Raw genomic sequence first — 14,348 nt, 5'->3', positions numbered from 1 at the left:
GCATGGATAAAAAAAGATGTGGTATTTCTCTACAATAGAATACTACTCAGCCATAAAGAATGATAAACTGGACACTTTTATAGGTAACTGTTTGTGCCCTGAGAACATACTTATATAGTAAAATAAAGACATACATGTTTAAGTATTGTATTTCATTAGTGTGACAAGCTGAAAAAAACATGTATATGTGTATGTAAATGTATATAAACATAGTTGATTTAGTTAAAAAAAAAAAAGCAGCAGCATGGCCTCCTCGTCATGTACATGGCCCGTTCAGAAGCAGATTCAATGTCTCCCTTCACTGAACACCTCTCTAGGTTCTGCCTTCCCTTCTACACCTCGTCCTCATCTTTTTGTCCCAGAGAGAATGACTCAGCAAAAGCAAGGACTCGGTCACACTGGCCTTTACTGTATCCACTGTAAGCCATTTTGAGCTGACTTTTGGATGTCCTAAGAAATTTTTGATGTGGGTTTGGGTTTTTTGCCTGTGGACATCCAGTTGTTCCAGTATATTTATTGATGATAGAATTCTTTCTCCACTTAATTGCTTTTTTTTTTTTTTTTTTTTTTTGTCTTTTTCGTTTTTATCGGTACCAGGGATCGAACTCAGGACTGCCTCCTTGCAAGGCAGGCGCTTATACCACTGAGCTAAATCCCCAGCCCCCACTTAATTGCTTTTGCATCTTTCCCAGAAATCAGTTGTCCGTCATATGGGTGTCTATTTTGGGACTTCATATTGGTACCTTGGTGGTTTGTCTGTCTTGGTCTCAATGCCGTTTTGGCATGATTGGTATAACTCTGTGATAAGCTGTGGGACTGGCGAGGGTTGGAGCTCTAATTTTGTTCCCTTTATCAAAGTTGTTTAGAGAATTTTGAGTCTTTGGTATTTCTACAGAAATGTAAGAATCAAAATGTTAATTTTCATCAAAAATGGTGTTGGCATTTTGATGAGGGATTGTGTTTTCTGACCTTTATTATTTGCTTCTATTTATTTTTGGTTTTATTCTGTCTTATTTGTCTAATTAAGGAAAGATATGAGGGTATTTCATAACTTTCTTTTCTAATGTACTTGGTGTTAAAATCAAGAAGCACAGTAACCATTAAAAAGCAACAAAAGCAAAATGACAACAGACAATAGCAATACAGGATTTCAACAAGATGATAGGAACTTAACAGTGGTGGTTATATTGCATATTGTTATCTTCAAAATAGTTGCTCCGGACAGCTCACTTTTCTACTGTTAAAATTTTGTCAGCAGTGTACTTTTTCACAAAAGAAAAACATCTTGTTCCCGACATGGATGGTATTTGTTGTTCCTTCAAGTTCTCATTTGAAAGTAAAATTACCTTCTTGGCACTGCTGGGCCATTTATAACATTGATTGTTTTATCCCCAATCCATAAAGCTGCTACCTCACTGCACACTCTGAAGTTTTGCTAAGCCCTTCTTTTCGGGACCATCTCAGCTGACTCACGCTCTGCGTCTTGTTCATGTATACGCAGTTGTGAATTGCTTGGTGGAATTAATATGTTTATTCAACCAGTATTTATTGAGCAACTACTTTGAGGGACGAATTGGGTCAGCAGGAAAAGAAGGAGATTGGTGGGGGGCTGTCAGGTTTACAGCTGCCCCTTCCCCAAACAGCAGGAATGGACTCTTCACTTAGCATCTCAATGCAGACAGGAGGAAGCCATCAGGAAACAATCACCCATGCTTTCTTCCCTTCCCGGAAAGTGTCAGCTTGAATTTCATGTTGGAAAAATCACCTGAACATCCCAACACAAAGTTAAAGTTTTTTTCCCCCAATGTTTGGTAAAAATGATCTTTGTTTTGTTGTCTCTTCTCCTGTGTTCATTCATGCACAGCTTGATTTTGAAAGAAACGAAGGAAAAGTTTTATTTTAATAGAGTGAACCATCTAGTTAGTGACTTAACCAAAAGCCATCTGTGCTAAGAACCAAAGTGAAAGGTCTGCGTTGCAATTAATTTGTTATCTAATCTCAGGGTATCCCAAAGGAGGTGGTTTAAAATGAGATTTCTTGTTTATTCCTGGTAAGATGTAATTACACGCATAAATGTATATAAAGATGTGCATATAAAGATTGCTGTAATTATATATGTAGAAACGTTTTTGAATTGAGTATTCCTGCTGAAATTGAAGGCCCTACAGATTAAGATTGCTAAATATTTCAGGAATTGGGTTTGGTATGCGTGACTTCAACCAAAAAGCATTTCAATTTTCACATTCTTTATGGGTACGAGGAACAAGTGCTTTGACACGAATGTAGAACAGAATTTAAATTAATGGTCTTAACTCTTTGAGAGCTGTTCACAAACTGCTGTTAGAGAGCTGGGTGAGGTGATGGTGATGGCAGTGGTGGCAGTGGCACATGCCTATAATGGCAGCACTGGAGGCTGAGGCAGGAGTATTACCACAAGTTTGAGGCCTGCCAGGTACATAGTCAGTTCAAGGCCAGCCTGCACTACCTAGTGAAACCCTGTCTCCAGAACACACACAAATAAAAATTGCCCTCAGAATTTATTTTTTAATGCTGTCATTATATAGCTTGTTAGAAGCTCCTCTGTATGAAATGGAAGCCTCTTAGTGTCTTCTTTTTGACAGCATGATGCCAAAAAGCTTTGATGTAGCTGCCTAACACAGCTGGTGCTAGGGTTCTAACTCCATGGTTAATAGATTCTAATTTTGAACTGTACTGACTCAAGCACGATACACCTGTGACTGCATTTTATGGCCTCATCATTGCAGTGGTTGCTACAAGAATTGCAATGGAGATTTCAGACCTAACTGCGGGTCTCTGGCGGGGGATGTGACCGTGACACATGGGTGCTTCCCCTTCCCCCTCCCCCATCCCATGTTGCGCAGAGGGCCTCCAGAGTAAAATGTCTCTCATTCTGAAGCGTGTGTGTGTGTGTGTGTGTGTGTGTGTGTGTGAGAGAGAGTGTGAGAGAGAGAGAGAGAGAGAGAGAGAGAGAGAGAGAGAGAGAGAGAGAGTGATGGTGCATGCCTGTAATCCTAGCACTCAGGAGGCTGAGGTAGGAGGATCCTTGTGGATTCGAGACCAGCCTGGGCTATAAAGTGAGCTTAAGGCCAGTCTGAACTGCAAAGGGGAGACCTTGTCTCACACACATACGCACGCGCGCGCACACACACACACACACACACAAGTTCTGAAAATTCAGTGCCTCTTCAATGGTATTCTGGCACAGGAGGTTGAGCTGGGTTCTAGGCTTCTGGAGGGTGTTGGTACTCGTGATGGAACTCAGGCCTCAGGGCTACTGGGCAAGCACTACACCCCTGAGCTCGTCCCCAGCACATTGGAGGGGTTTTAAAGCTTTTCTTGGTGCCACCCCTGGAACTAACAGGAACTGCCCAGGAATGCATAAATCTCTACATTCCAGCATTCCTCACTGTGCCACAGCCCAAGCCTGCTCTCTGCTGGGCACAGCAGTGCCCGTCCTGCGGTAGCAAGGGGGGTGGGGGTGGGGTGCCGCTGGGTGTGGGGACAGGCTCCAGACACAGCCTCTTCTTGTGTCCCCAGAGCTGTCCCACAGTGCTTTTACAGGACCTTGAGCAAGCATGGTGAAATGATGGCTAATCTGAACAAAATCACAGCTTCACTTCGAAATGCAATAAGTACTTAATGAAGTCTTTTCCTGGAGAGGGCAGGAAACGGAAGATGGACCTCCACACATCCTTTATTTATGGACGAGGGGTTGTTCAGGTGGTTTGATCAAATGCCTTTTCAGAGTTTAAATTTGTGGATTCAGAAGACACTCGCTTCCAGCTTCCTTTTTACATTTTTTTCCTTTTCTTTTCTTTTTTCCTCCCATCTATGCTGGAGGTGGATGATGACAGCTCTTAAGGAAGTTTTTACTTAGTGGGACAGTTTGGGGAATTTCCAAAATAAAGACGTGTGCTATAATGGAAGCTAATATGACATTCTTAGTGGGTTCTCAACCATTACTTTAGTCCAGTGTGGTGTTGTCACTGCCTTTTGTTCTGGTAGGAGTGTGTGTGTGTGTGTGTGTGTGTGTGTGAGAGAGAGAGAGAGAGAGAGAGAGAGAGAGAGAGAGAGAGAAAGAGTGTGTGTTTCTAGGGCAGAATCCAGGGCTTTGATTTTGTCTTGGTTTTCTCGAGACAGAGTCTCACTATGTAGTTCAGGCTGGTCTGCGGTGATCCTCCTGCCTCAGTCTCCCAAACGCTATGATTACAGGCGTCTGTCGCCATGCCCTGCAGAACCCAGGGCCTCTGAGGATGCTAGACAAACGCTCTGCCACTGCGCTATACCTTTTTTTTTGGTCTTTTTTATCGGTACTGGGCATCGAACTCGGGACCACATACTTTCAAGGCAGGTGCTTATGCCGCTGAGCTAAATCCCCAGCCCCCACTGTGCTATACCCTTAACACTGAGGGTTTGGGGTGGGTCCCCTGGGGACAGCTGATGTGCCCAAAGGCAGTCATGTGCCAGGGCTGTGCCAGGGTGGCGGGTGTGTTAGACCCAATAGGAGAGTGCTGGGTTGGATGCTCAAATGGCCAGCTTGAGGAGGCTACCTTGAAGGAAGTGTTTAAGGAAACAATAAAAATCAGGATGCAATTAAGAACTTGGAAGCAGTTTGATTTTCACGAACAGCTTTACAAACATCACTGCTGCTAGCAGGCTTGAAGGGCCATTGTGTCATCAGCGTCCTGAAGAATTACAATGGTGGCGATTTCCAGCTTGTGAATGTGGATCATCTTCTGTGCAGCTAAGCAGAGAATGTGTGTGGGCAGAGTCAAGCACCCAGGGGCCCTGGGTTTCTAACAAGGCGGGAGGAAAAGTACTTGGCACTTTGGGGACTGTTGTAGGATAATCCGCTCCCGCTGTTTAACGCCCAGGAATTTTATCCTCTATGCTGTGCTTGCCCAAAGAATTACATGCTGGGAAATCACAGGTTCCTGGATGGGGTATAACTAAGGGCTGTTTTCCCAAGGTTTATTTTTAGTTGCTTCCCCACCATCACTAAAGCAGTGCTTCGTACCTTTTGTTTCTCCTTTGTTGGAAAGAATAATTTTAGTCCATTTTCTTAGTGCAAGGGAGCAATAACTCACACTGCTAATCCTAGAAAAGATGCAATGTAATGTAACCATGCTGAACCCTTCTTCAGGGGTCGGGATCAAGATTCAGTAATGAAAGCCTTTGACTTTGGAAGCATTAGAAAAAAAATCAATCTTTATGGAAGGAAAACAATAGAAACAAAGTTTTGTAAATGGTGAGAGGAAGAAGATTGAAGGGAAAGGAGGTAAACAGGAGAAAAATTAAGGTATATTATGTACAAGTGCACACTCCCTATAATGAGTGTGATCATTATGTGTGGCAAAAATGTACCCCTAAAATAGTACCAGTAACATTCATAATAATAAAAAAAAATCTTTTTTTCCTTGGCTTTCTTTTTCCTAGTGCTGAGGCTCAAACCTGTAACTCTGGACTTCCTGGGTGCCAAGCAAATTGTGTGTGGTATCACTGAGCTGCAGTGCCACGGAGAGCACCCCTACCCCCAAATAAGTAACTTATTTGAGAGTCACCCAGCTGAGTTTACTGGGATGAGTAGTGTTGGTGATCTCCTTCCCTGCCACTTTACATCTGCTCCTTCACTTGAGATGCATTCACGATTCTGGGTTTAAGACATGGTCCACCCAGGGACCTTCTAAGGCTTTCTGTGTGTGTGTGTGTGTGTGTGTGTGTGTGTGTGTGTGTGTGTGTGATATATATATATATATATATATATATATAGAGAGAGAGAGAGAGAGAGAGAGAGAGAGAGAGAGAGAGAGAGAATGAAAGTGTGTGTTGAGTGTGGTGCTGGGGGTTGAGCCCAGCATGCAGTTACTCTGCCACTGTGCTACATACTCAGCCCAGATGTCCTTCAGAGGTGACCACCAGGTGATCCTCTAGACCCCTTCACCTAAGCTTGCCCTTTTTTTTAAGTTTTTCATTTTATTTATTTGTATATTTACTTTGGTTTTTTGAGACAGAGTCTCACCATGCAGTTCAGGAAGACTTTGAACTCTGACCGCATAATTTAGGCTGCCCTCGAATTTGAGGCCTCAGCCTCTTGAGTGCTGGGATTACAGATGTGCACCACCACACCAGCTTTACTGTGTTTAACTTCGCATAGTTAATGCATGTCCCCAAGTCAAAAGATACAAGAGTAAGACATACAGACTGAGACACACTGCTGTTACCTGGCTTCCTGTTTTGCTACTTTAGAATTGGTCTTTCTCACTAACCTTTCATCTGTCCAGAGAGCTAAGATATGTATCCCAGTCCACTATCTGTGCTGTAACAGAATACCCGAGACCAGGTGCTCTATAAAGAAGAGCAATTTATTTGACTTGTGGTTCTGGACACATGGAAATTCAGGAGCACGGCGCTGGCATCCATTTGGCATGTGACGAGGGCCTTTTTGCTGGGTTATAACGGTGGAAAGGCATCACATTCAGCAAGCCGGGAAGCCAGCTCCTTCTGTCCTTACTAAGCCCCTAATGCCATCATAGGGACTTTCTGGGCCCTCTCTAAGCTGGTGTGTTCTGTCCATAGAAAACTGCAAGCCCAGCAGTGCTGATTTCCGCCTTCTTCCAAGCCTGAAATTGAACTTTCGGCTGCGCGTGTGGCGTTTTGCGTGTGCGCCAGTGTCTACCCAATCAGCTGTCAATACGTCACTCTGCCCGCCCCCTCAAACTCCACCCTCTGTCAAACCACATAAAGGCCCACCCTGCTTCTTTGCCTTGGGCCCCTGCACTCATCTGCAGCCCTCTCGTGCCCTCAGTAAAGGCCGTTTTCTTTGTTTTTTCTTGCCTTCCATGCTCTACAATGCCAAGAAAAATGTACCAGTTCTATCTATAACCTGGGGAATTAAACCCCCAACCGTGTGCACAGCCTAGTCGGGGCAGCCGCCCCCACCCCACCCCCCTTTTACTCCTGCTCTTCCGCAGCCTGCTTTTCTGCACGGCCTCAGCCGGAATTGGAACCGGAGGAGACAGGGAGACTTAATCATGATGGCTTCAAGCTGCTTCGGGCTGAGACAGAATTTTAACAACCTCTGCAGTCAGCGTCTGATGCAAAGATCCGGGTCCAGGCCTGGGTGACCCGGAGCTTCAGTTTCTTTTTTAAAAACAGCACTTGAGAGTTGAGAGGAAAAATGATCAGCCATCCTATTGGGTGGGAAGTTGATCAGTTTAGTTTAGACTTGGTTATGCTGGCATAACAAAAAGCCTCCCAGATGGGCGGAGCTTCAAATTTTAATTCTGGGGGTGGGGGTGAGGCAGCAGGGACTTATTAATTGCTCAGGGACCTCTATATTTCTGGTTCCTGTGCTCCACAGGATAAAGGCCTTGATCGTAGCTCTCGGGCCAGTGTTCATGAGATGGTCTCAGCCTGCAGGGAAGGGACTGGAATGGACCGGTTAGGCAGGGAACCAGAAATACTTGGCAGCAGCATTAATGGCTACCACGCTCAGCTTCCCAGCTCCTCGGTGGATATTTACACACATCGTTATCCCTATAGACAAATGTTTTTATATCCCCAAGATAAGGAATGTAAATACGATTAGGTCTTTACCTTTCTGCACGCACACTATTGGAATCATATCATTGATTCCGTTGTACCAGAAGCACAGTGTTCCCTAAGGAGCCTCTCCAGAGAAAGATGTATGTAAATTCACTTGCATAAAACTTGGTAGAGAATTTTAGGGGGGCGTCCTGGATCCCTTCCTTAGTCAAGTCATGTGTTCCTCCTACAGGCTCGAGTTTGTAAATACAGGCTCTGTTTAACATCCCCGTGTCCTTAAGCCCCTGAGTCATTTTTTTATACTGATGTTTTGGATAGGTAAATTCATACACTTCACCACACAGGTGCAAGGGAAGAGTCCTGCATTGGCCCTCTCTCCCTGTATCCATTCAGTTCTTTGCACTCCTTTTATTTTCTACAGATTTTAGTTGTTCATCTTTCCCTCTAGAATTTTAAAAATTGGGGTGGGGGGGGTGTTGCACCCAGTTCCTTGCCACTGAGTTACATTCCTAGGCCTTTTTTTGAAATAAGATCTCACTGTGTTCCCCAGGGAGGCCTTGAACTTGTGATCTCCTTGCCTCAGTTTCTGAAGTAACTGTGATTGTAGGTGTGTAGCACTGGGTTTGCATTTTTACGTGTTTTGAGATGTCGGGGGTGTGAGACAAGGTCTCAGTAGGCTGTTCAGGCTGGCCTTGAACTCACTATGCAGTCCAAGCTGGCCTCAAACTGGCATCCTGCCTCAGCTTCCCAAATGGGTCTGCAGGGCTGTGTACCACACTCAGTCCCACCTTTAATGCCTTGCATTAACATAGTTCATCTTTCACAACTAAGAAGACAACCTTGGATGTGAACTGTTAAATAAATTCCTGTATTTCCTTAGATTTTTCATTCATGCTTTTTTTTTGTTGTTAGTAGACATTGCATTAAATATGCCTCTTGAACTATAAAGGTCCCCCCCCCCCCTTTGGTCTGAGACAGGGTTTCATTATGCAGTTCAGGTTGGCCTTGAACTCACTTTTGTAGCCCAGGCTGATCTTGAACTTGCAAGAATCCTCCTGCCTCCTGAGCACTGGGATTGTAGGTGTGTGCCACTGTGCATGTTGGGTACCATATTGATTCTACACGATCCTGCACTTGCTGTTCTCATCTGATATCGACTCTAAAATACAGCAGTGTACAACTGTGATTTTAAGTACTCTGAAGGAAACAAACAGGTTTCTAGTTATGATTTGTAGGTCACTGATCATAAGATTTCAGAATGTTCAAATGGGAAAATACGTATATTTTAGAACTGATGAACTATGATATATCTTGGAGAGCTTTCAACTTCATTGAGCATTTCATTTTAATGGGATCATAGTTTTGCTTTATAATCAAACCCTTATTGATTTTCACTTGGATTGCTTTCAATCTGCAGCTGTCTGTAAAAATAATTGCCGAATAACTTGATACAAACATCATTACACATACATAAAGGAGATATGGGACTGAGTCCTGGGGGCACTTGTAGTTTGAGGTACCTGCCTGTATTGTTAATTTTGAAGGACGTTATACCAATACCCTACTTTTCCTGTGGGTGATGGGGTCCTGGGTGAGTTTCTAGGTTCTTGTGTGCAGAGAACGAAGAATTGGAGGCGGCACACAATGGTAAGGAAAAGGCAGCAAGGGGTAAGGAAGTGCACTTAGGTAGGTACAGGTATGCCCAGAGTGGGCGGAAAAGGGGAGGAGCGCTGACAGTCTAACGGTCGGATTTAAGAATTTAACATATAGCCAGGGATTTAGCTCCGTGGCAGAGCACCTGCCTGCCAAGCATAAGGTCCTGAGTTTGAGTACCAGTACCTGTCCTCCACCAAAAGAATTTAAAATGTTGGTGCAGGGCCCAGAGTGCTTCCCAAGGATCCTCAGGAATACTCCTGATTGGCGGGGTGCTGAGTCAGGTCAGCTGTGTCTGCTCTGCGTGTCCTTTCCCGTAACTCAGTGTTATAATTGGATGTATGAGATGCAGAACCTTGAACTCCACGTGAAAGAAGGCGATTGCCCGTCACATGGGTAGGTACCGCATGCATCCCTGCCTGTGTAATCTTGGTTTGAGACTTTCTGGAATATTCCAGGGATCTTTGTTTTTCTTTTCTTTTCATTCTTTTTGTTTTGGATCTTTTTTTCTTATCTCTCTGTTCCTTGGTAGTGGGACTTAAGAAAGGGGGAGCAGGGCCAGGGATTCAGCTCAGTGGCATAAGTGCCTGCCTGCCAAGCCTGAGGTCCTATGTTGGATCTGCAGTACCAGAAAAGTGGTGGTGGGGGAACGTGTGTTGGTCCTAGGGTTGCTGAAGTTCAGGTGAAGGGAATGGGTCACAGTCCCAGCTGTGCCATCTGTATGACCACTAGTAATATGTATCACTTTCTTTGTCTCCAGACAGACTTGATCTCACTGTGTAGTTCAGGCCAACCTTGAACTCTTGACAGTCCTCCTGCCTCAGCCTTCTGAGTGCTGGGATTACAGGCCTGTGCACCATAACCAGTTTGAGAGAATTTATATTTCTTTATAAATTCAACATACTAAACTTAGATCTTTGCCAACTGGTTAGATGAAAGTTCATACAGTAGTTTTCATTCATGTATTTCCTATGAGTATAGATTGACTTTCTGAAACTGGCTGTATCTTATGATCATTTTTCTAAGTGTCAATTGGCTATTTCCAATTTTTATGCATTAGGCTTTTTCAGCGTTAGGAAAAATCATTATTTGCTTGGTGAATCACAAGTATATTTCTTTATTTGATGTTTGACTTGCGTCTACTTGTGGTAGTGATGTGTTTTTTGCCCTGTAGTTGATAGCAATATGCTAATCTTTTTCTTACAGCTTTTGAATTTTGAGTCACAGTTGTACTCCATAAAGTTATTAAAGATTTATATATTTTTTCCCACTTTTTCTGACCTGGCCTTACTATTGTTTTCATGGATTTTACTTTCACGTATATCACACACTCAATAACACAGTGATACACCCAAAATTACTTCCCTTAACTTAAAGGAATTTAAATAATGATAAATCTTACACGTATTTATCATTTGTAGCTAACATTTCCAGTGCCCTTTATTCTTTGGTGTAGATCCAGATTTCCTTTCCTTCTAGCTGGAGGATGTCCTTTTACAGTTGTTCACAGAACTGCTCTGCTGGTGAGAAACACTTGTACCTTTGAGTATTTAAAAATGTTTGCATTATGCTTCATTTTTGAAAGAGTTTTGCTTAGTGTATTGAATTCTCTTTTTTTTTTTAATCTTTTTATCAGTACTGGGGATCGAACTCTCGACCGCCTGCTTGCAAGGCAGGTGCTTATGCCGCTGAGCTAAATCCCCAGCCCCCAGTGTATTGAATTCTCAATTGACTTTTTTTTTTCTCTCTGTAAGACCTCTGTAGATTAAACTCAGGTCCTTTACACTAAGCTATTTCCCCAGCCCTTAGTTTTATTGAGATAAGATCTCTGTGTAATTTTTGTACCTTAGGCTGGCCTCAAACTCGAATCGATCCTCCTGTTTCAGCCTCCCGAATATTAGGATTACAGGTGTGTTCAGTTTTCATAGTTTTTAATAGTATGTTTTTGGAGTGTTTAAATATGAGCTTTGAGGTTTTAAATCCTATTACAAGTGTTTTGTTTTGTTTTGTTTTTTGTTTTGTTTTTTTTTTACAAATAGTATTTGCGTAATTGTATACCTTGTGTCATAATGTGATTATAGGTTTCCCCCCAAAGGCCTTGTGCCCAGTAGCAGTTACTGAACTGCATTCCTGTCGCCCCCATGCCAGCCCCAGGCTCATCTTTCTGTCATTGCAGATTTCCTGTTTGGGATGTTTCACAGAAACCCAACCATATGCTCTTGTGACTGCTTTCTTTTTGCGGCAAAATACTTTTGATGGTCATCATGTAAGTGGACACGGCCGTGGTTTCCTTGCTACGGCCGAAGTGTATTTCACGATTTGCAGATCAGTTCATCTACAGACTGGGAGGTTGTGACTTGCTGCAGATCAGGAAGACCCTGGGCATAACCCAAAGAGGCATCTGCAGAAGCCCACAAAGCCAGGATCCGGTGGCTGGGGTGTGTGTGTGTGGAGGGGGGGGACTGGCTGGTAGTGTTCTGGCAGGAAGCTTGCTGATCTGACCACACCACCCACGGGTGGGCAGTGGTACCTGCCTCCTGTTGGGTAGCTGCACTCTAGAGGGAAACAGAGCTAGTGTGACCCAGCCTTGAGGGAGCCTGGGTTCCCTAAAGGGATGGTCAGGATGACTCTGCACTTTTAGCAGGCCTTGTAAATTTTTGGGAGGCTCTTAATTTGAAACAGGAAGCCTCCTTGGAGGCCCCCTTCAGTGGTGCAAAGGGTCTGCAGCTGTGTGTGCCTGCACACGTGGTTTCAGCTAATTCTGACTCATTCTTCAGGGCCACTTTGAGATGATTCTGGCCAACAGTGCTGTGAGTGCTCACAGGCCAGAGTTCCGCCTCTAATCTCAGCCAACACACTGAATAAGAGGCATATGAACATCCAGTGGCTTTTGCTGATTTGTTTGTTTTTGCTAAATTCACCTTGCACATCAGTGCTGGGTTTGATTGGGTTGTTTCTTCACGTGCTGAGTCAAAATCCTTTTCTGTCTCTGTGTGCCTGGCAATCTCTGAGTCCACGCCAAGTTTCACTTTTGTGGGTACTACACGTTTCGTTATGTACAGATCATCTTGAGCTCTGTTCAGGGATACAATTAAATTCCCCAGAAGCAACTGGATGCTCTCAGGCCTTGTGTTTATGGTTTGGGGGAGCTGGGTTAGTTCTGACCTGGGTCAGTCTTTTGTTTTATTTTGTTTTTTTATTTAAAGAGAGAAGAAAAAAAAAAAGGACATGAAAAAAACAATGCAGTAAAAGGGTAAAAATAATACAGTATTTCTAGAAAAAAATATATACAGTACAAACTCACCAGTTAACAGGCTACACATTATCTTCCCAGAAACAGTTGTCCATATCACTAAATTCAAGCATATAAAGTGAACATTCATACAGTGGAATTGGAGACAGTTCCGTTCAATGATCCAACCAAAGCTCAGTTATATGGTTTTCCGTCCTACACTCGAACATACCTGCGGTTATATCCCTTAGTCCACCTTACTTTCCTCTCTTTTTTACAGTAACAATTAGACTTTTAGGGTTTTATTACTCTCACGGTTCTTACTACTTTTTTGAAGAGAATTAAAAACAAATGTGACTGAGCAAAACAGAGTCAGTTAGAACAGAAGGGTGGGCATGGCACGTGATGCAAAAATAGAATAGCAGATGATCAAAAGTGGTTAACCATTGTGCCTCTTGCTATTTTCAGATTGAGTTGTCTATATCATCAGGTGTAATAGAATTGATCAAAACAATATGGAACAAAACCAATAAAATCTACACTGAGGACCTTACAGGACTTCAAAAAAAAAAAAAAAAAAAAAGGATGATAGTCAATCCATATTGGGCATCATAGTATATCTTATTGCCTTCAAAGTGATTGCCTATACCCTCAAACTTGATACTATCAAACAAAATAGAATATATAATAATCAGACAGAACAAGATGGGGAGAGCAATACTGGGGTTCAAATCAGGTTAATAGGACAACAAAAAAGTTACTATAATATGTCCCATTATTCTTTAATTTAGTTTTCCCTTAATTAAAAAAATGAGAGAAAATAGATTAATTTAAAAATAGGGGGAAGATTGAGATAAGAGAGGATATTGTAATAGAACAATGCAGGGCAGAACCGAGCAATTCAAGCATCATTGTTTCACCACCAGATAATCTAACATAATAGTAGTCACTATAGTGCCTCTTTCCTTAAATTATTTGAGTGTAACTTCGTGTGCTATAATATCAAGCGTATCTAGACAGTATGAAGCCTTTCAAGAGAATGCAAGAATTACAGGGTATTTAGAACCTGCTAATAGAAAACAAACAATGGTTTCTATATTATCTCTTAGCCTATAAAGAGTTTTGTTTATACTATAGCATATAGTGAAATATAGTAAGATACAACATGTTAAAACCAGTGGAAACAGATGTACTACGGCTTGATGGGACTTTAAAACAAGACGATATTAAATCAGCACTAGCTTTTATGTTGTGTTGCTTTCTTCAAAATAGCTATTTGTGCTATCATAGATACTAAAATCGAACAACCCAGGTTAAAACCATTGCGGTTAATGAGTGAAAACATATGGCTTCAAACCAACATGATTGGGAATCATGATTACCACATACTTCTAAGTATTCTTATCATTTCTTACACTAGGGAAACTATTCGGTATTTATACATGTGAGTTTGATTTATTTCACTTATGAGTATGGTCTCAAGCTGAAAAAATATGGAATGCTTTACGAATTTGTGTGTCATCCTTGCGCAGGGGCCATGCTAATCTTCTCTGTATCGTTCCAATTTTAGTATATGTGCTGCCGAAGCAAGCACGGGTCAGTGTTTTGTTAAGCCTTAATAATTATTCATTATTAAGGCGAGACCTTCCTGAGCAGCACCTAGAGAGAGAGAGCGCTGGAGAGTTGTGTGTGTAAAACCCAGTTCCTTGACACTGAGCTAGGGCACCAGAACACCCCTGGGTGTTTTAGTTAGGGATAGGTCTTGCTATCTTGCTGAGTGACCCAGGCCAAGCTCATGTCTGCTATTCTTCCTGCCTCAGCCTCCCAGAGTGAGGAGTCCTTACGTAATGGAAGCCCTGCTCGCCTATCATGAATTGTTTGCTGTGATCGTTTCCAG

The 14,348-nt window shown here is 42.7% G+C and overlaps 1 protein-coding gene and 1 non-coding gene across 7 annotated transcripts in view; one reads left to right on the top strand and one right to left on the bottom strand.

Annotated features, from left to right (window-relative positions):
- Positions 1-14,348, top strand: part of Cdc14b (cell division cycle 14B) — a 76,742-nt gene that overhangs the window by 7,020 nt on the left and 55,374 nt on the right. The window lies entirely within an intron of this gene.
- On the bottom strand, positions 13,939-14,045 carry LOC111756323 (U6 spliceosomal RNA). The gene has a single exon (XR_002790815.1). It is a non-coding gene; the product is annotated as a U6 spliceosomal RNA (small nuclear RNA).

Source organism: Cavia porcellus, unplaced genomic scaffold, assembly GCF_034190915.1.
Source record: "Cavia porcellus strain 051 isolate PalLab524CR breed Dunkin Hartley unplaced genomic scaffold, mCavPor4.1 scaffold_17, whole genome shotgun sequence".
Taxonomy (NCBI): domain Eukaryota; kingdom Metazoa; phylum Chordata; class Mammalia; order Rodentia; family Caviidae; genus Cavia; species Cavia porcellus.
This window is presented reverse-complemented; position numbering and strand designations above follow the sequence as displayed.